Source organism: Lemur catta, chromosome 23 (genome assembly GCF_020740605.2).
Source record: "Lemur catta isolate mLemCat1 chromosome 23, mLemCat1.pri, whole genome shotgun sequence".
NCBI lineage: Eukaryota > Metazoa > Chordata > Mammalia > Primates > Lemuridae > Lemur > Lemur catta.
The window spans coordinates 1,131,185-1,156,116 of record NC_059150.1 but is presented as its reverse complement, the minus strand read 5'-3'; positions in this window follow the sequence as shown (position 1 = coordinate 1,156,116).

Below are 24,932 nucleotides of genomic sequence, written 5' to 3'. Positions count from 1 at the left end.
TGGCACTAAGCTCCAAAAGGCTTTGAATTAAATAATAATACAGTATATTTATATGTCATAATAATCTATATGTGTCAGCCAAAAATTGTATCCTAATAATCTGAAGGAAGGCATTTATAACTGCCATGTGATGAGTAACAACAATAAATATAATTTGCTTTTTCTTAACTAAGGAAATCTTCATTCCTGTATGATCTTATTCAGAATAAGAGATTATACAGTGTTATAACATGCACATCCATAATCAAAAATCAACTATGAAATTATGGGAACACAATTAGGTCTGCTAAGTACAACCCTTCAGCCTCAACCTTTCAACTCAAATAATACAATTGATATGATCAGTAAAGATTAATAATTCATCTTAACTCAAATTTGAAGAATTAGCTAACATTACCAACTTTTCTGATTATGCATTCTTCTAGAACTACCAGTAATTTTGATTTACTGACAGAGAGCGTATATTTGTTTTCATGACATTTAGCAGGAATATGCCATTAATCAGCCTTTTGTTTTTACTAAATCTGAAAACTCATTCCAAAAGAGTTTCACAGAAACTCTTAATTACTGAAAGTAATGGTTCTGCTACTCCATAATGTTCTGAATCATAAATACTATACTTATGGGGATTAATTATTAAATCCAACTAGGAATTATAGCCTTCTTAATGCAAATAATAATAATTGCACATTATAATGTTTAACATCTAGCAAGGGTACTACAAATGAAAGTGCATCAATGCATGTAAAAGTAGTAAATAACACAGATTCTATATATCATGGTAAAATAATTCTGAGAACTTTTCTAATAGAAGTAATTCTTGGGCCGGGCATGGTGACTCACACCTGTAATCCTAGCACTCTGGGAGGCCAAGGTGGGTGGATCATTTGAGCTCAGGAGTTCGAGACTCCGTCTCTACTAAAAATAGAAAGAAATTATCTGGACAACTAAAAATATATACAGAAAAAATTGGCCGGACATGATGGTGTGTGCATGTAGTCCCAGCTACTTGGGAGGCTGAGGCAGAAGGATTGCTTGAGCCCAGGAGTTTGAGGTTGCTGTGAGTTAGGCTGACGCCACGGCACTCTAGCCCGGACAACAGAGTGAGACTCTGTCTCAAAAAAAAAAAAAAGAAGTAATTCTTGGTCAAGCTGATGAGCATGAAATGTCTACTGCCAGAAATCTATACATCCTTCGTCAACTATCTTTTAAGACCCTGTCTAGAAAATCTCTTCCAACCCTAAAATTTTATATTTCTATCCATATGAGATGGATAAGGCCAGGATGGGACAGGATAATACAGCAATATTGTCTTTGGAGTCCAACCATGTTGAGTTTAAATTCTGGCTCCTGGTTCCAGTACCTGCTAGCTTTGTAACCTTGGGCCAGTTATTTATCCTCACTGATCCTCAGTTTCCTTATCTATATACTGGAGGAAACACTACCTGTTTTAGGTAGTTAATTAGGAAAAGCCTCATAGAAGGTGATATTTTTTTCAGAGTCCTGAGTGATACTAAAGGTTGGTATTTCTAAGAAGTACACAAAGCTTCCAACTTACAAAGAAAAAAATTATAATGTCTTTATACACACTGAAAAACCATAACCTGACTTGCAAGGAAAATGAGACCTACAGATAGTTTTCATAACTAATGAAGAGCTCACATAAACCAATAAGAAAGTGAAGAGCAATCAGTGTTAGAATTATATTCAATTAATCTTACGTCTTTGTCAAAAAGACATTCAAACACAGCACTTAGTTAATGGCAGACCTATTTATCTTCTTAGTTCTCTTTAATCTATTAGTGTATATGTTTTATCTTACAGAAGTTACTTGGAATAAAGCTATAGATTTTTATTTAAGAAAATTAAGAATTAATATAAACATGAAATACAATTGGTCATGAGGCTGTTTTTAAAAATAATTTCAGGCATACAGTGGATAGTAAATGCTTCTAGTTACACAATTTACAAACATCCAATATACCACTTACCAGGTGCTAATTTATATTTAACAATGTGGCTATTGTCTTACCAAGGATTCAGTGCACCCTTCTGTGAGCTAGTTCCCCAGGTGACCCATTCGTGGGACATTTCAAAATGCCATTTGAGAGGCATTTCCCTTCTACACTCTTTGACTTTGCCGTCTACCAAATGGTCAGAATAAGCCACTGCCCCTCCTTAAGAAGCACTTGTGATTCAAGATTAAGAGAAATGTACTTAGAAAAATGGAAAAAAGTATATATAATGTATGTACACAGACTATATATACAGACTATAGCATATATACACTGAAAATTATGGTGAGAAAACGTCTGCTATTTATCAAATGTACATACATCTCAGACAGCAGCCACGGCTGGGCACTCAACTCGCTTTTGCCTGGTTGCCTCTGAAGCCCTGGCCCTACCTGATGTTTCCAGGCCCCAGGTCTACACTGCCAGAAGCTCAACCCAGAGAACCGAGTTCCAGCCATTTATTTGTCCAATCACCCTGACTGCTCCGCATTTGGGCATGTTGTTAATCGCATTCGCTAAAGTTTATTCTCCACCACACAGAACACAGTCAAAAGCTATAATGCTGAAAGAAAAAAAGAGAGAGAAACCCTCCAATCCTCCTGCTAGGACTCCTGAGTTTTCTCAATGCCTTTTCCTACACCGTTTCCCTTACGTCCTGAGAAAGCCAAGGAAAGAAAAAACTCTCTGTGCTGTGAAAGCTGGGGCAAGTCTGAAAACCTGGCTAGGTCTCCCCCTAGTGACAAGGTCAATTCATCTCTTCTGAGATACTTTTGTTTCCATGTTTGATTATGTCCTAAATTGCAGGAGGTAAATATTTTTTAGAATATGAAACCTAGACTCAATTCTTTATCAAAAGGCTATGGAATTCACATGGACATTATTAATGAGAATCCTGGTCACACAGCAAATCAATACCACAATTTCAGCTCTAGGGCTTAAGTCACAAGAAACTACACAAACGTAGCCCAAAGGAGCTCTGAATCATCAGTGGCTTATTATACGGATGAAACCATAAATGTCATAATAGCAAAATTCTGAAATGAATTCTCCCAAATCGATTGCTAGGTAGATACTATTATTTATTTTACTATGTATTTCTGATTTATGATAGTCAAAGAAACTGAGGCTCAGAAAGGTTGTGCTCAAGATAACACAGCTAGTGACAGGTGAACGTGGCATTTGCATTGTGCCTCTCTGACTTCCACGTGTTTGAGCTCCTCACTGTGTGGAGTTACCCTGATATTCCATACCTCCCGGCTTTCTGCCCTCCCATTGTATTAACACATGCACTGATTCCAGCTGGGAGGTTTGACCCAGACCACATGCTTCTGGTCATTTCTTTGTCTTAATAATTCCTGTATATCCTTTAAGCTCATCTTGGTCCTCACTTCCTCAGGGCAGTCTTATCTTAGCCCCTAGGTTGGTTCCCATTTTATCTAGCACCACACAATATCCACTACTCCTATCACAATTCCAATCAAATAAAAAAATACATGATTGAATGTTGTCTACCTCTGCCTGCCGTACCCCCCAATTTAAGTTCCATCAAAGGAAATATCTTGCACAGCATAAGTGAACCATAAATGTTTGTTGAATGAATTAATGAGTGAATGAACAGACGAACAAGCAAACCTCACTCAAGCAGGTTGTGTTTCCAACATCCACTTTTCTGCCACCTCTGCTCAGGCTAAAATCGTGGTGCCCACATTTCTGACACTGATCTGATGACTTTACTCTGATCCTGATTTCTGACCACATTGTTGCTCTAGTACTGCCATTTCAGGACCTGGGTTGTATCCTGAGTGTTATACAGATTAGCTCTTTCATCGTAACTGCAAGAAAGTGAACCCTTTTCCATGTCATTGTCTGTGCCAATAAACTCATGGGAGAAAAAAGGATTAGAGAGTCCTCATCTCTAAGGTCGCCTCTAGATGCGACTCTCCCCAAAGGAAATGTATTTACTTTATAACCCAACAACTTTGGAGAAACCCACCTGCTCTACAGATCAGGAGAAATGCGACTGGAGCTAAGGTAGCTCACACGAAATCTTTGAAGTACTCTCTCGACGGACGAATAGCCGATGGGTTATTTGACCTCAGTGAAAGACACAAGGACAGGGGGAATGTGCTATTTGGAGGTAACGCGCTGCCCACTTCCTCATGTGGAAGGCACAGGGGAGTCCCATCTTTGCTCCGATTTTATTTTAGAACTATTTTATAAATATTTAAAAGCTATGAAAACAATACTGTTTATTAAATATAACCCAGAGTGGTTACTTTTGATCCTATTAGCACATGCACTATTTGAAAACAAAAGATTTTCAACATTTTCACCCGACTGAAAATATCGTGCAAATCTATGCTTACCTGATGCATTTTACTAACTAGCTCCTAACTACAGGCTGTGGTTTGCAATAATGCTTAGAATAAGCTGTTATATTAGTTCAGCGACCCGGTAAGAATGTGTGTGATATATATGTGTGTGTGTGTGTGTGTGTGTGTGTGTGTGTGTGTGTGTGTGTGTGTGTATAAAGCATATACATGAGAATATTCATGATGGTGATTAATTATAGAGAATTATTACAGCGTAGAAGCATGTAAATGAACAAGCAAATAACATATTCCATTATTAGCATTCCTCCGTGAAGTGGGAGGTTTGGAGAGAGAGGAACAGTGGCGTGCAGGGAAGTTGGGTCGGACAAGTGATAAATCAGTTGTGGAAAACAGGGAAGAAATTATCATAAGCATTAAGCCACCATTCTAACATGATGAATGCAGAATAATAATACCATATTTGTAATTATAATGATGTCCTTATAAATTATAGATCAATTCAGAAAGCAGTACTTTTATATTTTTAAATAAACGTAGACAGTATATCCACAACAATAATGAAAAGAGTACATATTAAGCCTCAATGGAATTTTAAGTCCTAAAATACGGCTATTTATATTAATACAAGGCAGGAAGTATCCCTACCTTTTCTCTAAGACAAAGAATCGTGCTGAATTTCCTTAACTAGCATGTAATAATCCACTTGCTTCTCTATCTCTGAACATGAGCTAGGAAGCCCAACGATGACACTGCCCACAGAGTAAAACAACCAAGACCTAGAAAAATCCCTCAGATTCCCTGTGAATGGAACAAATAAGGTGGAGATTTTGTCCATAGCTTCAGCATTTTCAGGTTATCTTGCATCTTTCCTACTAGATTCTAAGCTCCTTAAAAACTGGATTTTATTTGTGTTTGTATTTCCTGTAATACTACTGATGATGCCATGTGCATGAAACACATTTGGTATTTTTTTTTTTTTTTTTAGTGACTACTTTTAGAGGCAGGCCTGTTCTGTGCTTCAGAACAAAACAGAGTTGGAAGAGACATACGGCGGGGGCGGGGGGGGGGGTCGGAATCTAGCAGCCTGGTTGTCTATCAGCACCACCCTTGAAGTTTTAAAAATATACAGATTCCTCGGCACAATATCAGATCTGTGCTTCAGCGTCTCTGGAGTGAGGCCGAGATATCTCCACCTTTAATACGTGTTTCAGGTCAGCTAGGAATGAGCACCATTGGTCCCATAGCTAATCTTTTTTTTTTTCGTAGCTCCTGGCGTGCCCTAAATTAGTACAATAAATTACACCTGCTTGTTTTATACTTCTCAAAGTATACAACGTATCTCACTTGAGCAATATGTATTCAACAAATACGTGTCCAACAAATTGTTACATTGTTACAAAATCGACCTGGGCCTCCCTTCCACAGTCCGTTCACTTCCTGCTGAGCAAGACCCTCGCCCAGCACAAGTCCTCTTGCGGCCCCTCCTGTCTACCCTCAGCCCTGAGCTCTAACGAAGACAAGGGAAGGCCGTCCAATCATCAAGGCTAGAAGTTGGTTTGAAAACACTTTGAAAAAAGAAGCAGGATTACTGGCATTGAAGATAACATAAAAAACAATTTTTTGCATTTGTATGCATCCACAGAAAGAGAGAGAAAATTATCATGCATTGAAAGCAGCTTCGTCCTGACAGGTAATAATGATGGCTAATGAGACTGACATTTACGCTGTTCAACAAAAAAGTATTTTTCTAAACACGATGTGTAATTAACACAACTTACACACAAATCATACACACAAAAAGCATCAAATTATTAAGACTTATGGATGAATAATGTCCTCCACAAGATTCTATTCAAACCCCATTGTGTCCTGTGAGTAATTTTAAGGCTACTTCAGCGTTTCTTCATTCTTCAGAGTAAAGATACACCAGTTTGCACTGATCAAGGCTATCGGTTCTTTTTATCTTAGAAAGAAGAAGAAAGGAAAGGAAAGAGGGAGGGAGGAGAAAAAAAGAAAGGGCAACAATAGATTTTGAAAAAAAGCCATTAAAATATATATTACATTCCACAGAATATAGATAATGCCTCATTTATATTTGGGTCCCTTTTTTCCTTTATAAATTGTATTTTTTGTCATGACAGTTCTACTAACAATTTTAGGTACCATGTATGTATATGTGCTCAGATCCTTTTAGACGAGCTATAGAGAAAAATAATGTTAGAGCAATGATGGACTTTTATATACAGGAGGGGTAAGAATCTCACAGGTCTGTGTGGAATTACAAACAGCAGTTGTGGCTGTACAGGTTGGCCTGTCCCTCAGCCCCGCCTCTAGGTCCCCTCCTGCTGCTCTTACCTCACAACCCCACATCCCGACCAATTCCGCATTTCAGTTTAGTGTCCGTTTGTCAGAATACGGCCTGTTGATAGGGGATGGATCTCTTTTTCTCCAAGATTTCTCCCTCTTAGTTATTCTTGAACCTCACCAGATTGCAAAATAAACATATATTCTAAAAATGTATCTCAAATACCAGTTATGTTCCAGAACCTACACTCGCTCAGATCCTGGGCTTCATCAGCTGACCCAGCCCATGTCCCGCCTGTGACATGCCCAGCTCTGTCTAGTCCAGACAGGCTTTATCACGGTTCTTCACGTATGTGACGCTCATTCCACTCCATGTCCGGACGATTTTCCTGTCCTGAAGTATTCTCCTGCCCAGTCACATCAATCTCCATTGAACATATAATCAGCTAAATATGTAAAAATATATATTTATCAATAATAATACACATGCAAATATATACATTTGCTAAGATATCACTGTTACTTTCCATCTCTTTAATGAAACGTGATGCCCATAATGATCTAATTCTTATTTAATCTGCCTCATTAATTTGTCATGGTACTTGTTCAGTTTATTTTTAGTCATAATTTAGTATTGTTAAAACATTTTAATATTAATGGCAGCTATTTGTGCCCTCACCTGCCTAGATATCTGAAGACAAACCAGTGTTGATTCAGAAGGCCATGGGGAAGCGTTCAAACTGTTTGAGCTAGAGGGAAACATGATGGGAACTGCAGGTTTTAGACTCATCTTCTCTGTATAGGATGGGTGAGGACTGGGATACCGTTCTGCTGCCCTGTTTAACATCCTTCAGTCATGGGACATGGTTTTCAGTTAAATGATGGTCCAGAATACCTGCCTTTATTCTCTTCTCTACTGCACATTCCTGCTGCCCTTCCCCTGTGCTCCGTGCCCTTCACATCACTGCATGGAATTTTCTAGACCTGTGAACACATCATGCCTCCAGCATCAGAGACAGGTGGGCAGCAGAGGAGGAGGAGAACCGCGGAGCAGGCAATTAGTTCAGAAAGAGACAAAATTCTCAGTCATAATCTATTATACGCATAAGCCACTTGCTTTAAAAGGTGAGAAATAATCTGGATGAAATTGAAAGCCATGAGAAGTTCCTGATCTCGTGAGCAATAAAAAAGGTTTTCTGTGTGTTTAATAGTTTATTTACTGAAGGACTGAGTTTTTGGAAAAAGCCTGAAGAAATCTCTAGCTAATAGGATCAACTAAACCTTTGGAAATGAAACCTAAAAGAATTCCACATGTATTAACCACTATGGGTAGAGCATTATGATGTTTGAAGTTTTCTGTTTAAGAGGAAACTTAAAATTTCATTGTATTACTGCTCATCATATTTCTTTATATAAAACCCTGATACATCTCTACATTTCTCAAATTTCTATACTAGAAAGATGAAACTACCACACCTTCGGAGCTACCTGAAAGAGACACTTAGACTCATTCTGGTGGCTGTGCCTCGTATAAAAACAATACATTATAAAGATCAAAATAGTCTCCTTAGAGTAGAAAACTATTCTAGACCAAAATCTCCCATGCAAGCATGGCTAAAGGGGAAAAATGGCCTGTGCCACCCTGCAACTATGCCCAATCCTAGTCTTCAATAAATCCAGAAAATTGAGGAAGAACATACAAAATGTTCCTTTACTCCCTGGAGAAGAACCCCAACAAATGACCAAGAGAGCTCACAGAGGCCCTTCTCCACTGTAGCATTCTGATCTTTTTTTTTGAGGACAAACCTTATGTCTCTCCCTTGCTCAAAATGGGATCTTGGCAGTATTGTGTTCACTTCGTAAAAATTAATTGAGCTATGCATTTATATTTGTGAACTTTTATATTAGTATGCCCTACTTAAATTACTCTAAAAAATATATTTGTTCTTTAGTTTTATTTAAATGCTTTGCTTCTAAAATATTAGTAAGGGCTTCAGTTCAGGGTCGCAGACTGAATACACGCATCTGCCTCTCCTGTCCCACGGAAAAGACACAAAAGTGTTTTCAAGGGAATGAAACCATAAGCAGGCTAGAAAGCTAGGGAAAGAGCCAGAAAATTTCAGGTTGATGGAGAAAACAAGCCAGGAAAAGTGTTATCCCAAAACACCAGAAGTAAGAATGGCTCTTTCCAAGGGGGTCCTGGAGAACCACTAGCTCAGGGGCAGCTGCCACCAAGAGGAGGAGTGGACCGTGCGTGGGGACAAATGCATAATTGCTTTCAGCACAGCTGAACCCTGTAGGCAGATGTCCCTGCCCCCCAGCCTCCTCATAGACACAGCATGGGGGGTAGAACTGTCAGCCCTCAAGGATAAAACTCAAACTTGCTTTTTCACCTGGGCAAGGATTCGTTATATTGCTGGAGCCTGCTGGAGAAGCAGAACGGAGCCAAAGGTGACAATGACCCATCACGTAAGTCCTGGAGGAAATTAATTACAAGAGAAGGCAGCTCCATCCAGCGGTAAGACACACCAACGCACCCCACCCTATGGGAAAGCTCTCCCTGCTTTAGTAACGATGACACTTCCAGCAGACCTGGAGCCTAGCGCTATCCCTCCCGTCTAAGCGAGTGGCATGTCAGGAAAATAGAACTATTAATATACAGCCTCAGAAGGAACCCACACCAAATGCCTCCAATCATCAACCAAATTTGTATTCAAAACTATGAACAAAAAAAGCAAGAATTTCAGCTATTTTAGGAAAACTAATGACACAGAAAGAGGGGAAATGCCATCAGAGGAAACAGAAATAATTTAAGGAAAAGAAGAAATAAGCTTTAAAATATATAAATGATTAGAATTTCTGTGGGGACAAATTGGCAGGCAGTGATGATGAGCTAAAACACATAACAATGATATATGAAATAACACAACAATAGAAATTAAGGCAAAATTGGGCTTGGAAGAAAAGAAAGAAAAATTCCCAAGTGACTGAAATAAAAGAGGGAACACAAAAAGTAGGACGACAAATAAAGACAATACTGTGGAGATAAGGGGGTTGTCACACCAAGAAAGAGATTTTAACAACAAAGCAGTCGGATTATAATGTCCATTCAGGGATAGAAAAAGAAATATTTGGTGCACCAGTATGTCATACTAGTAATTATAAATCAGATGCCTATAGAAAACCGGGCTTGTGGAAGGCTATCTTCTCAATGAAAGACTAGAAAAATACTGCCCAGTAGTCTATGTGTATAGCAAGGAAATTTATCTTTGCCCAGAGCTTAGGGTTGAGGGGAGGAATATGTCACAGCCAGGCAGTAATTTGGAGTTAGGATTTAATCTGTTTGATGAGAGACTTCTCAATGCCAAAAAATAATGTAAATATTGTTTCCAGTCTGATCCAACATCTAGCTCCCACTTAAAACTGTGCTGTAACAAGACCCTTCCGCAAGCAAGATCCAACAACTGTCAAGATAAACCAAAATCCGTAAGATGGGATTTTGATAAAAAAAATATAAAACACATGTAAAAATGATTGAGCATGAATAAGAGTCAGAAGATACAACAAACAAAAGGATCAGTATATCAAGAACTTAATATAATGCTATAAGTAGATCATAAAATAGTTTTATGGAAAATAATTTAAGTCGGGAAAAAGGAGGTAGAAACTGTAAGAAACATAGGACAGTATAAAAAATAAACAGATTTGAAGATAAACTAAATGTAACAGCTAGAAATGAAAAATAAAGTGATTAAAAACCAAATACTTGGACTGTAAAACAGACTAGACACAGTCGAAAAGATAATTAGTTAACTGGAAGACATACCTGAGGAAAACACCCAAACAAAACACCCAAATATAGAACAGAGTTATAAAGGGATGGAAAATAGTAAAGAGAGGCTTTAAGGCATGCAAGTAAAACGTGCAGATCCAATGCATAACTGAGAGGAGTTTCAGAAAGAGGGAAACGAGGAGAGACAATGTTGAAAGACATCATTGCTGAGAATTTTTCAAAATTCATGAAGATAGGGATCGTAAAATCACAGCAAGCCTTATAGAATAACACAGACAGTCGGCTCTTGAATAACATGAATTTGAAGTCTGTGGGTCCACTTTCATGTGGATTTTTTCCACTAAATATATTGGAATATTTTTGGAGATTTGTGACAATTTGAAAAAACAGGGATATTTTTCTTTTATATTCACTTTATACCACTGGTACACAGAATAGTGCCTGATATAACTATAGTACTCAGTAACTATTTATTGAATGAACTTGATGAACTTCAGTTATTTCACACCAGCTGAGGAAAACAAGCGTTCCACAGTAGTTATAATAATATTCTGACTTTGAAACCTCAATTCCCATGCATTATGACAACACACACACATCTTAACTTACAAATACCTTGGTTTAAGACATCATAAAGAAGCTCGGATGAAGATGTAAGACCTGCTTAGCAGACAGTATGGTTTATGCTAATAGTTCAGGGAGTGATTCCCAAACTACGTGATCATCACAGACTCCTGAGAAGTTTTACAAAATGCCTTGGGCTTCCCTGTAGACCTGCTTAATCACCACTTGCCGGGACAGTGCCCAGGAATCAACATTTTTTTAGAAGAGCACTAAGTAATGCTGATGATCATTCGGATTTGAGAACCACCTCGGTTTTTTCTTTGCCCATATATTTAAAAATGTGCAAAGAAATGTTAATATATTTTTTGTGATCAAATGCAAATGTTTTTCATCATTGTATAGATTATTTTTCCATTACCTGAAATACTCGCAGCTGTTGTTTTGCCATGTTACACGTCACTGGATAAGATCATTTTTGTGTGTGTGCTGTGAGGCCTCGTGTTATCCATCAAAATGTGTTGACATTTAACATCACCAAAGGGGAAGATTCAGTTTTACTGCACAGACAATATCTCCAGTTTCCTCTCTAGCTTTCCCTAAATTACACGGGTACGTTACACTGGTACATGTAGAATGAGTTCCATTTTGATGAGGAGGAAGTTTGTTCTAAGCAGTAGTTGAGTTTTGTGATTTCCTGTCACTTCATTTTTTAAAAATGAAAACAAGCTCAAAATTTTAAAATGACCCATTCTTCATAAACTATTTCTGACTCATGTCTCTCAGTGTCAGCACAAATTTTTGCTGTAACTCATCCTTCTAATGAATACGGAGAGTTTAGTTACGGGTCTTTCCTTATTGCTTCCAAATAATTCTCTTATTGGATGATGGATGAGTTTAATCCTTGGTCAAAGGGAGAAATTGGCTTCTGACATGGGATGGGGTGTTCACCCTGCCAGGTGACAGGGACTCATTCTCGTGCCCAGCTCCAGCACTAAGATACGTTTGTATGTCCACATGTCCTCTTTACATCTCACAAGCAGAGCTGCATCCTCTTTGGAAGTCAATATTTACTAAATGGCAGAGTTACCACTAAATTGGTACCAAATGATTCTACCTTTACCATGTCTGCCTTGGAGGCTTTTGTCTGTGGAATTCATAGGAAGCAATAATCTCAGGAATAAAACAGATTTTAAAATATAACAATCATGAAAACAATTAGCATTTATTGAGACCTTACTATGAACCAAGCACTATGGCAAATGTTTTAAATACATTATCTCATTTAATCCTATGAGTCGGGTGTTAATATTATCTCCATTTCACTGTGGCAAAAGCTGAGGCCTAGACACACTTAATCACTTGCCTGAGTTCATACAACCTCTAAGTGATTGATCCGAGATTCTACTCCAGCTTCGTTTGCCTCCCAGGCTGTCAGTTTAGCCAATCACTTGGCTAAATTTCCTTGCTCTGATGCAAATTTCATCAAGGACTTTCTGGGTTTTTAAACATCTCTTTCTTTTAAAGAGATGAATTGTCCTGAAAATTGAAAAGAAGACTAATTCTTCTTTATTCCACTTGGGTTCCACTTAAAGAGAAATGCCGAGTGTCTGGGAACTCGGAGGAGGAAAGGGGGCTTTAAAGGAAAAACACGCCGCAGCTATAAACAGTCAGATGGCCAACATCTGGACCGCTTACAGCCGAGCTGAATATGCTGCTGTGTGAATTACAGAGCTACGACAAATTTCTTACTCTGTTCTAATTTGGCCCGGCCTGCCTGCCTTCAGCTTTTTGGCCCAGCTTCCCACATCTGAGCTAAAATGCCCTTTCACGACGCAGTGCCCTGCCAGGATTACCACGCAGACTCTCTGTTTTGTTTTCCACCTCACTTTGTTTATGTGCTGGGGGGGGGAGGGAGCTCATAATGTTTGATGGCTCCTTACATCACATTCGCTGCCCTGTGCGGGGACACCGCTTTGCATAAGCCTTGCAGTTACACAGGGAGTTGTTACTCCAGTCTGGTTCTCCAGGACTGTAGTCCCCAGCCCCTGGGCAGGGGACAGGTACCTGTCCACAGCCTGTCAGGGACCGGGCTGCAGAGCTCTGCTCTTCCTCCAGACACCTCCCCACCCCTGGGTGGAAAAACTGTCTTCCGTGGGATTTAGGAGGTGGGTGGGGGGTGCACAGCGGGAGGTGAGCAGCAGCCGGCGAAGCTTCACCTGTACCTACAGCCGCTCCCCATCGCTTGCATCACCACCCTCCCTTCCCCAAGTCTGTGGAAAAATTGTCTTCTGTGACACTGGTCCCTGGTGCCAAAAAGGTTGGGGGCCGCTGCTTTAGGACACCCACAGGAGTCCTCTCTCAGCCTGCCTCTGGCTACACCGCAGGCTGAGGGGCTCCTCCTGAGGTTTTTGGTCCATATTTCCTCCTCAGCTCCCTGACCTCAGATGCATCTGGACAGATTTCCATTGGCAATTTGAGGTCTCACAGCAGATTTTAAAATCTTGATCAAATTTTTTTTATTCTTGTTTTTAACTCGTACTTAGGAAATAATTGATGCTGCAATGTGCCATGAAACATAACTGCCACAGCAATGATACTGGGTCCCGTGGTAAGTCAATGCACCGAGAACTTCAAACACGTTATAACCCATCACGCCTGTAGCTGGGGGCAGCCCTGCACGGGAGTCGCTCTTACTGGCTGCAGAGTGAAGTAGCCAGAGGTAAATTAACCACTCAGGGTCACGTAGCTTTGAAGTAGCACAGAAAGAATTAAAATCCAGGTCTATCTCATCATTGTTAGCTACTGTGCTGCATAGACCATCAAAGAGATTAATTTGGACTAGGCTAGATCAGTCCTGGGTTAATCCTTGAGAATTCAGATGAATGCACTAAAGTGAAACAAAACAAATGGTAACAAATTGCACCCGCCTTTCTACAGGTATAAAAAATAATACTGAGGAAAGCAACACACTGAGTGACAAGATACACGCTCCAATCCCAACACCACCATACAAAGTTTCCACTTAAGCGAATTGGTGAAATGTCTTCAGTCTTCACAGGGACTCATTAAATGAGCTTCAGCTGTCCTCTAAACTTAAAACTGTGGCCAGCTACATAACTATTGTGACAGTGTTCTGTTAACAAAGGAGAGATCACCTAAAATTCATTGTATGTGAACGTCAAATTAGACTGTTCTCATATGTCCTCCACATTCCCCATTCCTGGATTTATTATAGCATCATGTCCGTGTTCGTACTTGGAGCTCTGTTCTGAACTGCACGTCTGAGTCATCATCTCTGCTCCATGTTACACTGGAAACTTTGTCTCATAAGGACTTTGCTTTCAGAGATAGTTTGCAACTTCCCTCCCAAAAGGGTACCACTTTTTCTCTCAAGCAAAGTAACTTTGAAACAAAAAGAAGTGACAGATATAATTGGGTCATCTTCCACCATTTAAGTACCCCCCTGCAGTCGGAGGTCATTATTTTCCAATCACCAGATTTGCGTTCACCCACTCCTGGGTAGTTAATGACCATGTGAGTTGAAGAGGCGGCCACGTGAGGGCACGACAGCAGGCTCTTCTCCCTCTAACCTTGCGGTGGAAACCTAGGAGTCTCTTCAGGGACCTCCAAAATCAGCTTATCTCTAAGTTACTTTTCGGCAGAGATGGAGAAGAAAGCTGGGGAGATGGCGGGGGGAGAGGATGGAAAGGCAAGCTGGAGCCTGATCAGGAAGCCAGCAGACAGGATGACAGTTCTTTCACGCTGAGAAGAAGGTATAAGATAAGCTAGTAGAGACGTCTAATTGCCACCGGCAGTGAGTTACTGTAAAAGTAATGAAACCCTTCTACGGAGATGCTAGAAAACTGTAAAGAAGGTGAAGAGTCAAACAGAGGAACAAGGAAACAACAGGCAGTTCTCACCTCCAAAGCTCTTCCAAGATCTCAGCACAAAAACAAGTATGCATTGATTGCCCAAGCAATGTGGGGAAAAAGCCTGTCTCAAATATTTCGGGAGACTCTACTTTTAATGTGAGTGTGAAAAAAATAGGAATGAGAAAAATAAGCCTGTAAAATCAACTTTCATGAGGATTATTTAAAAAAATCAAATGACCCACATTTCTGATGTTTACTAAATCTCTCTAAAAAACCTAAGGAATTTTTCTTGAATGCTATATTCCTAATGAAGGTGTTCATCTTTATTTTACCTCCTCCTTTGTGGGTGTAAGAAAAAAAAATTACGTAAGAGCTATATGTAGTAGCTGATGAAAATGTGTTATTTAAACAAAATTAGTCTACTGTGTCTCCTTACATTAAACGTAGATGCACTAGGGGATTCTGATAACACGGATCCATTTTCTTCTAGTTAGTGTTGATATGGTGCTTGTACTTACTCCTGTAACAAAATGGATATTTGTCCCTTAGTCAAGAATTTAATTTCTTATTATTCATATAACAGGGAAAACTCAGGTCTGACCTCCATTATTTAGATTGAAATGCCAGTATCCAAAAATCAAAGTCTACTGTAATTCAGAATACAGTGTCTATCAATAAAGATGCACATGTATCAACTTGCTACTTAAATTATATTTTACTTATTTAAATAACTATGTAAATACTGGTGAAGGTGAATGACATCTGCTGTCCGACTATCTAAATATCAGATACAGTTACTAAACAGAGAAAATGTGTTTCTGAAGATTAACAATATAAAACAATGCAAAGGAAGTGACAATTTGGGGACATCCAACTGTCACAGCCATCTTGATGGAATGTACTATTAATAGCTAGGTTGGCTAAGATACCTGTAAATAATGAGGCTTAAGAATAAATGGGAAAAATGATATAACTAAAATTTTAAAATGATTTTTCCTGGAAAGGGGGCTCAGATGACCTCTAAGGCCTTTTCAACTCTAATACACCGAGTCCGTGAATTTACATTCAGGTTGGTTTTATTTTGCAGGCTGAATAGCCTTATGAGGAGGAGAGTTCTTAAAATAAGCCACTGAATCCCATTATTCACTTTTTGTTATTTATACCTTAAGTTGTGACATAAATGTAATTAGTCTTCTTACTATTCAAGAAACAATCTGTCAGGTAAAGATTTTGTCAAAATGCACTGAAAAGCAAAATGAAGGCATTACATTCTTTCACTTTATTAAAAAAAATCATAATAGAAATAGTCCAGGAATGTAAGTAAAATGGCCCAAGGGACTCACTGGTTTCTTATGAATATGGGTTAAAAAATTATGGTTTCTTAACCTGAGATAATTAATGCTGAAGCCAAAGACTGAATTTAAAAAATGGCAAATATTTTAAACTCAGAGAATATATCAAGAGACATAAAATAAAAGAAAATACTACTTTATCTGGCAGGAAGTAAAAATGTAGTTTGTTATTCAAAGGTTTTTATTAGCTAAAAATTTAAATATAGTTAAGCCATGTTTTATAAAAGCAATATACCTGAAAAAATTATATAAATTAAATTTGGGGAAATACTGTCCTATTAAATATCCTCAAAGAAACCGGCCATTTGAAATTAAACTCATCTTATTCTCAGAAATTTCAAATCTTCTTCAAAATGACCAGTTTTATGTGTGAGGGTTAGTTTATTCGTGTCTCCTACTGAGGTATTATTACAGACTTAACAGCTTATATAAAGTCGTGTAACAGTCGATTCCTGATAGTTTATAAAGACGAAGGTGGTTTGGGCTAATTTTTTTAACTTTTGGATCTGGCTTTCTTAGAAAACTATTGTGCTTTCCCAGAATATCACCGTGGTCCTACATTACTAGAGAAACCACCATCCTGAGCCAGCATGATGTTTTAAAACTTTACTGTCTGGTTTTGAAACTAATTCTCAGCCCTATTATTTTCATGAAAAATAAGAAGAAAAAGAAACAGCCGATGGAGATGCTCCCAATCCGCAGATTGTCTTCTCCACGGATGGTTTGTGACCGGGACACTTCGGCATCACATGAACACAGAACTGAGGGAGGGGACGCTGCGACCTTTCGTCTGCACCCGGGTCCCAGGGAGGGAGGTTCTGCCCATCACACCGCTTCAAACGGAGGATTATTTCAGACAGACACAGCTCCTGCCTTTTCTAAAATGTCAGAACTCTAAATATTTCCAAATATACCCTGTGCCAGGCACCATGCAGGTGTTATTGCTGTAAACTTCCCAACAGCCCCTGAGATAAGCCAATTTTACCTCTCTTTGACAGAAAACCGAAGCTTGCAGTGATTAAGTCCATGCTGCTAGGATGTGACTAAACTGGCTTTATCTGTCTCCAAAAGTCACGCTAATTTCTTAAAACATGGCCTTCAGACCTTCTGGATGAGAACCTCCGGATTTTTTTAAAAAAAATAAAAAATGTGGATCCCTGCTCTCCCTGTCCCCCACCCACATACGCAGGTTCTGATACAGGAGGTCTGGGTTCAGGCTTAGCAATCTGGTTTTTCATAAGCTCCACAAATAAGTCTTCTGTACCCAAAATCAGAGAACCACAGCTTCACATCGCATTTTCGTCCTTGATCTCTTGGCTCGGTAGATGAATGGGTTTGACCTCTCCACTCTTCCTGCGCCCTGTCCCCTTTTTATCCACGCTGGCTTGCACAAGACGCCCCCTACCCTGTGCCAAACAGGCGGTGGAGGTAGGAGCATCCTTCTGTGGAGCAGACATGACTGGCACGTTCATTGTCCTCGTATATAGCACCCCCCTAAAATAGGTGACATTGACCCAGCACCAAAATCTCGATTATAAAAAATCAGGAAAAAATTGAATCCGTGCTCCCTAAGAATATATGCCTAAGAATACATATGTGTATATGTACACACACACACACACACAGCTTTTCCACGTGTTCTACCTTTCCACCCCCATCTGCAGGGAGCGCGACTCACACACAGGTGAGAATCTCCTCAGCTGCTCCGCTGATCTCGGAGTGATGAGACTGATTTTTCTTGCTTTTGTTTCTCACCTCCTGGCTCTTGGTAGACTTAAAAGGCATTCATTTAATTAGAGTTATTTAATTATAGACTATGATGGTTAATTTTATGCATCAGCTGGACTGGGCCGTGGGATGCCCGTGCGTCCGATTAAACAGTATTTGTGGGTGTGTCTAGGAGGGTGTTTCTGGAAGACATCAGCATTTAAACTGGTAGACTGAGTAGAGCAGTTATATGGGTGGGTATTTGCCAACCCACTGAGGCCCCAAGTGGAACAAAAAGGAGGGGGGACACTGGATTCCTGCTCCCTCCGTCTGACCGCTTCAGCCAGGACACTGACGTCCCTGCCCTCGGTTCTCCTGGTCCTCAGACCTTCCGACTGGGGAGACAATGCCCGACCAGCCCGCTGGCCGTCCGGCCTTCAGACTGCAGCCCTGGACTCCCTGGGTCTCCAGCTGGTGGACGACTAATCGTGAGACTCCTCAGCCTCTGCCATCGTGTGAACCTTATAATAAATCTCTGCGCATAGAGAGAGAGAGAGATACAGGGGTGTATACGCACACACTCTGTGGGGAACCCCAACTGACACGCAGAACACAACAACGTCCTGCCTTTGTATCATGTGGTACTCGACACACGCTTGACATGGATGATGTCGTTTGATCCTCTTTTGGAAATAGCCAACGCAGACATTATTTCTTCCATTTTCAAATGAGGTGAATGAACGTTCTGCCTTAAATCCTCTTCTGATTTCAATAATAAATCTTACTCTACTTTTCATATTCCACTTTGCTTTGCAGATAGTACCTGTTCACTAAGTACTTGCGGATCTTATATTTATAGCACTCACTCAGATGATTTTGAAGGCAGAAAATAATGATTGTGTTCAAACACTAGCCGCTATGAAATACTCTGGCAGGGTTTTGACCACGGACAGGCAAAGGATGGGAAGGCTTGTTTATGTTAAAGGCTCAGTCAGCTTGAAAACCGGGGGAGGACTTTCTCGGGGCTCAGAACCCTCGTGCTTTATGGGAAGAGGTCAGAGAAAGAGGAGAAGGTTCAGGACATCATTCTTCGAATCTAACACAGTACCAGGAGCACAAGTGAGCCTGATCTTATTATTTCCCTGACAATAAATTTGAGTGCTGGGCTGTCTGACGTGAAAGCAGCATTTAGGAGCACGGTACCCATTTTAAATCATCTATTTATGACGGCTTTTTCCTTTCCTGATACAGATATTAATTATAAAGCTAAACATTAATTTTAACAGCTAGATCTTTCTTTACCATTTTTCTTAGTAAAACTCCATCAATTTTGACAAGGAAACTTTTATGGAAACATATTGTTTTAACATGTCTGCTAAATTAGCTTGTTGCTATGTATCAACTTAAAACACTACTTTAACTGTTATCCCAACAGTCAAAAACAGATGGGATTGCCGCAGGACGGCGCAGAGAGAAGCTCTTGGGACATGCACTGATTCTGTTGTCTTAATGAGCCCTATTTGGGAATAATTCTTTCTTCAAGCCCTTGCCACAAAGGAGAATAATTGTTTCTGTTTACAGAAAATGTGGAGATCCTCAAACCAAAACAGTATGCTCTAGTGGAAAGGTGTTACACAAATCTAAAAAAAAATAATTTTTATTATTAAAAGTGCATGTTCATACTGCTGGAAATCTACATGAAGAAAGTTGCTCTCCTTAAGCCATTTTTCTGCGCCTCCCTTTACGTGTGAAAGAATAAGAGGTCTGAGAAAGTGGAAAGGATTGCGAGTGAGAGTAGAATTAAAAAAGACAGGAATACAAAAGTAACAGGTTTCCTCCCAATACTGAGTGACTCTGGGTTTTTCTCTGTCTTCGTATTTTAATAACTCAGTATCAAGGCTAAGCAGTGTTTGAGATGAAGTCTTTCGACTCTACAGTTCATTTATTTAGTCATAAAATATTTATTGAGCACCTAGTATACGCTAGACATTGTAGTAGGTACTAGGTACACCTTGGTGAGCAAAAGTGGGCACTGTCCCTGATCTCATTGAGTTTATGGTCAAGAAAGTTTGGTCAATAACCCAAAATGCCATGGGCCCACCGCGTCACATTTTGCTGTAAAACTCTGTGAAAGTGTGGGGTTTGTTTTTCCTCCAATGGGATATAACATCTCCCATCTGTATTATTTTTATGAATAACTATCCATTTTGCTTTTCCCATTTCCTTTCGTTTCCTATTTTCTACTCGTAGTCAAGGCTCCTAAATACCTTCTCATCAGGATGTTTGTTTTGTACCTAAGTGTCGTTTCTCACTCGATCTTCTAGAGAGTGGACTTAGGGTGAAGACCACCCCCAAATAGAGCAGCTGAAAAACACGAGGGGGCATTTCAACTTGGGATTCCACATCTCTGTCTTACAGCTCTATCCTGCCCTTCATTTTATTGTAAATGTTTGAGGATAAAAGCCCAGCTAGGAGTACCATCTGCTTGCATCCCTCTACCTTGTCCAGACCATTAATGAAGACAATTAAAGATCGTTCTCAGGAGAAATAAGCCATTGTTAAGAGGAAATCAGATATCACCGCACACTCACATGTTCTACATCCTATAGGTAAAGTATTTTAGATGTCCTAAGTGTCCTATTTGTACTTCAAAACAGATATTTAATGTATATTAGACATTAAAGACACCGTGTTGTGGTTCATGATGTATTCTGCCTTTAAGGACGATGGCTTTCGGTGTGCAAGTTTAGATACGTATAAACCCATAACAGCGAGATGGAAGCTGACGTGTGCGTGGAGAGAGACGGTTTTACATGTTCATTTACACGGTGCTCATTGTGTGCCGGGCCCTCTGCTGGCACTTGGCACAGAGAGGGGGTGGCTCAGACAAGGCCCCTGGGAGGTCTGGAATTGCTGTAGTCTGTGGGAATTCAGTTGGGTAAACCTTACAGATATCTGGTACTTGGCTGTGCAACAATAAATTTCATTTTCTTTGGTTACTTTAAATGGATCTGATTTAGTCAGGTTTTTTGTTTGTTTGTTTGTTTGTTTGTTTGTTTGTTTGTTTTTGAGACAGAGTCTCACTTTGCTGCCTGGCCTAGAGTGAGTGCCGTGGTGTCAGCCTAGCTCACAGCAACCTCAAACTCCTGGGCTTAAGCGATCCTCCTGCCTCAGCCTCCCGAGTAGCTGGGACTACAGGCATGCGCCACCATGCCCGGCTAATTTTTTCTATATATTTTTAGTTGTCCAGATAATTTTTATTTCTATTTTTAGTACAGACAGGGTCTCGCTCAGGTTGGTCTCCAACTCCTGACCTCAAGCGATCCACCTTGGCCTCCCAGAGGGCTAGGATTACAGGCGTGAGCCACCACGCCCAGCCTGATTTAGTCATTTTGTTAAAGCATGAAGCATCTTAAGTGAGACATCGTACAAGATTTTCTATGTGATGTGTTCAGGGCAAGTGGGCTTTATCAGATCATAACTTGACATCTCACGCATCACTCGTTCAAAGGCAAGTTGTTGGGGGGAGGTGGGAGGGTTGAAAGGGCAACAGACACATTACAGATTAGGAAAAAAATCTATCTTATTGTTTAAAAAGGTTTACTTTTGTGTTGATAGGGAACATCAATTGCAATACGATAGTACAAGCCCCCAGTATTTTCTCGATTTTAACAACTAGAGGTGCTTAGCGAGCACCTGAACTCTAGCACATTCCGTATGGGAAAGCCGGCGTCTCTGCTCACTTGCTAACCAGACAGAGATGACAACCCTGGAAACCCAACTAGCACTTCACACAAAGCTGGTGTTTTGTTAATGGGGGAGCTAATTACTATTCCACTTTCTTGGCTTGAGTGTCTTGAATTCTTCCACTTGCTTATGCCTCGGGCACAGAGAACAGCAAAACCAAACACGGGCTTTCTGTGAGTTACATTAATGAAATAACCCAGCCATGTTGTAGTGGAATTGTTTGTCATCAAATATACATGAAGGACCCGGCGCCCTACCTGACTAGACATGACAATTTAACTTGGTGTTTTCCATTGTGGCAACGTGATCATAAACATATTAACAAGTCCCACCGTGTGATCAACAACAGATGCAGAACTGAAAGTGTTGACAAGTTTCATCAGGTATTTGGGGCTTATGTATTTCCCACCACATCTAAATCCCACTGCTCCAGAGAAACTGCCCAAGCAACTGTTCTCTGAAAGGCTGTTTGCGATGAAAACATTCCCTTTTGTTTCATGCTTCAACCAGATAAGCAGACATAGATTCCCTTGAATTGGCTTTGGGGGAGAAAAAAAAGCTACTGTCCAATGCCAACCACTTATCGTAGGAGAGATCCTAAACAAGTCTCCGAAATTTGAAATGGGCATCACACAACACATTTTCACCATACACAGGTACGGAGAGAAATACTTTTAAAAACAAGCTTATTGAAATAAAGTCAGTGATTTAATTAGTATCCGTGAGAACAGGAAATGAGCTTCTGAACAACGTAAAGCGTGGGTTTTTAGCAAACATCTGATGCTTTCTGTCCCCCAGAATCGTTCCCTTCTGGGAATTTCCTGCTGCCCCCTGGAGACCTCAGGACCCTGGGCGCAGGGTGGGCACGTCACCCAGCCTGGCTAATCAGCACCCTTGGCCGCTCAGGCACAGTCATTCACGCCGTCTACGAGCTGCAGACCCGAGGCAGAGGTGTCAGGACTCTCCTCTGGGCTTTCGCTAAAGCTCCGGGGACGTGCATGCTTTCCGGATTCACCAGCCGTAAGAACAGTGTAAAGCTGGAGCTCCCAGCTCGGCCACCTGGGGAGAGCATTCCTGACAGCAGAGCTAACAGAAAGGAAAGCAGAGCCGAGAGAGAGGAGAGACAGCAAGCGAGAGCGAGGGTGAGAACACGAATAAGAGGGAGAGAAAAATCTCGGTGACCACGTCAGAGCCCCCAGCTCTGGCCGGGCCTGACCGCATACCCAGCCCTGAATCTTTCAGTCACCTTAGCCAACAACTCCCCCCCTTTTTTTTTCCCGCTTAATGTAGATGGTCCAGTACTGGGGTTCGCCAACTTTTTTCTGCAAAAGGTCAGACAGCAAACAGGCTCTGGTCAGGCTTTGCGTGTCGCAAGGTCTCTGCTGCAGCTGCTCGGCTCTAACACGCCGCGTGAAAGCTGCCGCAGGCAACACACACGCAAGAGAGTGTGACCGTGGCCCGAAAAACTTACTATGAACACGGAACTTGGAATGTCTTAGAATTTTCCTGTGTCACAAAGTATTATTTTTCTTTCAGTTTGTTTCCCCACCATTGAAAAATGTAAAACTCCTTCTTGGCTGCAGGGTTTGGTGCCCAGGCTGTAGCTGGCCCAAGCCCGGCCTAGCATTCACTGCTTGGTGCCCCCCAAGCCTCCATCCCACGCCACTCTTCTGCCCACCCAGATTGTTCTTTAGAGAACTAGCCCTTCCCAGGTTCTGTGCTGTTCAGTCTGAACAGGGCTGACCCCGCGGCAGCTCTGGGAGTGGGCGCCGCTGGCTCCTGCCAACAAGAGAACCCATCTTGCTGGGCAGAGAGTCCATTCTGAAAGGCCCTCCATGACTGGTCCCCTCTAAACAGCATGGCATCCTTGCTCTTCCTCGAACATGATAAATAGAAGGACCTTACATTTGCTTCTTCTTCCTTCTTAAAATCCTCTTCATTCAGGTCTTGCTATGACTTGGTCTCGTTTTATTTAGTCCTCTGATATAACATCACTCCCAGAGAGGCCCTCTCTGATCACCCTGTCTAGAATAGCATGCCCCTCCTCCCCTACGTACATAACTCCACCCTTTTCTACCCCCTAATTCTGCTTTAGTTTATTCGTAGAAATTTCATCTCGCTGAAATTTTATTCTCGTTACTTTTAATAATCCGTTTTCCCACTAGAGTACAAGTTTTATGAGGACAGGAACCTTTTTCAGCCTTGTTTACTATTGCATTCCTAGTACAGCGCTGGAACAGTGTTTGACGTTCAATAAATAATTGCTGAAGGCCGGGTGCGGTGGCTCACACCTGTAATCCTAGCACTCTGGGAGGCCGAGGTGGACAGATCCTTTGAGCTCAGGAGTTCGAGACCAGCCTGAGCAAGAGCGAGACCTTGTCTCTACTAAAAATAGAAAGAAATTATCTGGACAGCTAAAAATATATAGAAAAAATTAGCCGGGCATGGTAGCTCATGCCTGTAGTCCCAGCTACCTGGGAGGCTGAGGCAGGAGGATCGCTTGAGCCCAGGAGTTTGAGGTTGCTGTGAGCTAGGCTAACGCCACAACACTCTAGTCCAGGCAAGAGAGTGAGACTCTGTCTCAAAAAAAAAAAAAAAAATCTAAGTAAAAAATAGCTCAAGGTTACCAGATGATAAATGGCGAAAACAGAACTTGAACTCTGAATCCTCTGATTTTGTTCTACTCTACTATGCTGCCCCCTTCTAGCAATGAGAGCATCCCACCCACAATGTCTTGATTTGTTTTCCGTTTCCAAGGGTGACCTAAAGTGATCCTGATTTTCTGGGACTTTCCACCCAAAAATCCTAACACAGAATGACCATCTGTATGAAGGTGCTCAGCTCCGTTTGAGACATGCTGAGGTCTAGCGCTTCTCCAACTTCAGTGTGCCCTTGAGTCGTCCTGGGAGTCCTGCTAAAATGAGATTCTTGCTCAGTGATTCTTGGGGGCAGCCTGAGTTGCTGGATCTCTCACAGGCTCCCAAGTGAGACTACACTTCCAATGGCGAGTCTAGAGGACATTTACTTGGATGGTTACCCCGCAATGTAAGTAGTGCTGCAATCAAGGTCAAAGGTTTATTTCTGACATAGCTAATGTTTTCCATCATTCCCTCCCCTCCAACCACCACCAGCTCTCAGAGGCTTTGGTTTCCTTTGGTCCTGTTCTATTTTGGTAAAGGGTATTGAACGACTGAGAATCAAAACGTGTCCTAACCATTTGAAAACCTGCCCTATTCTTTAGAATG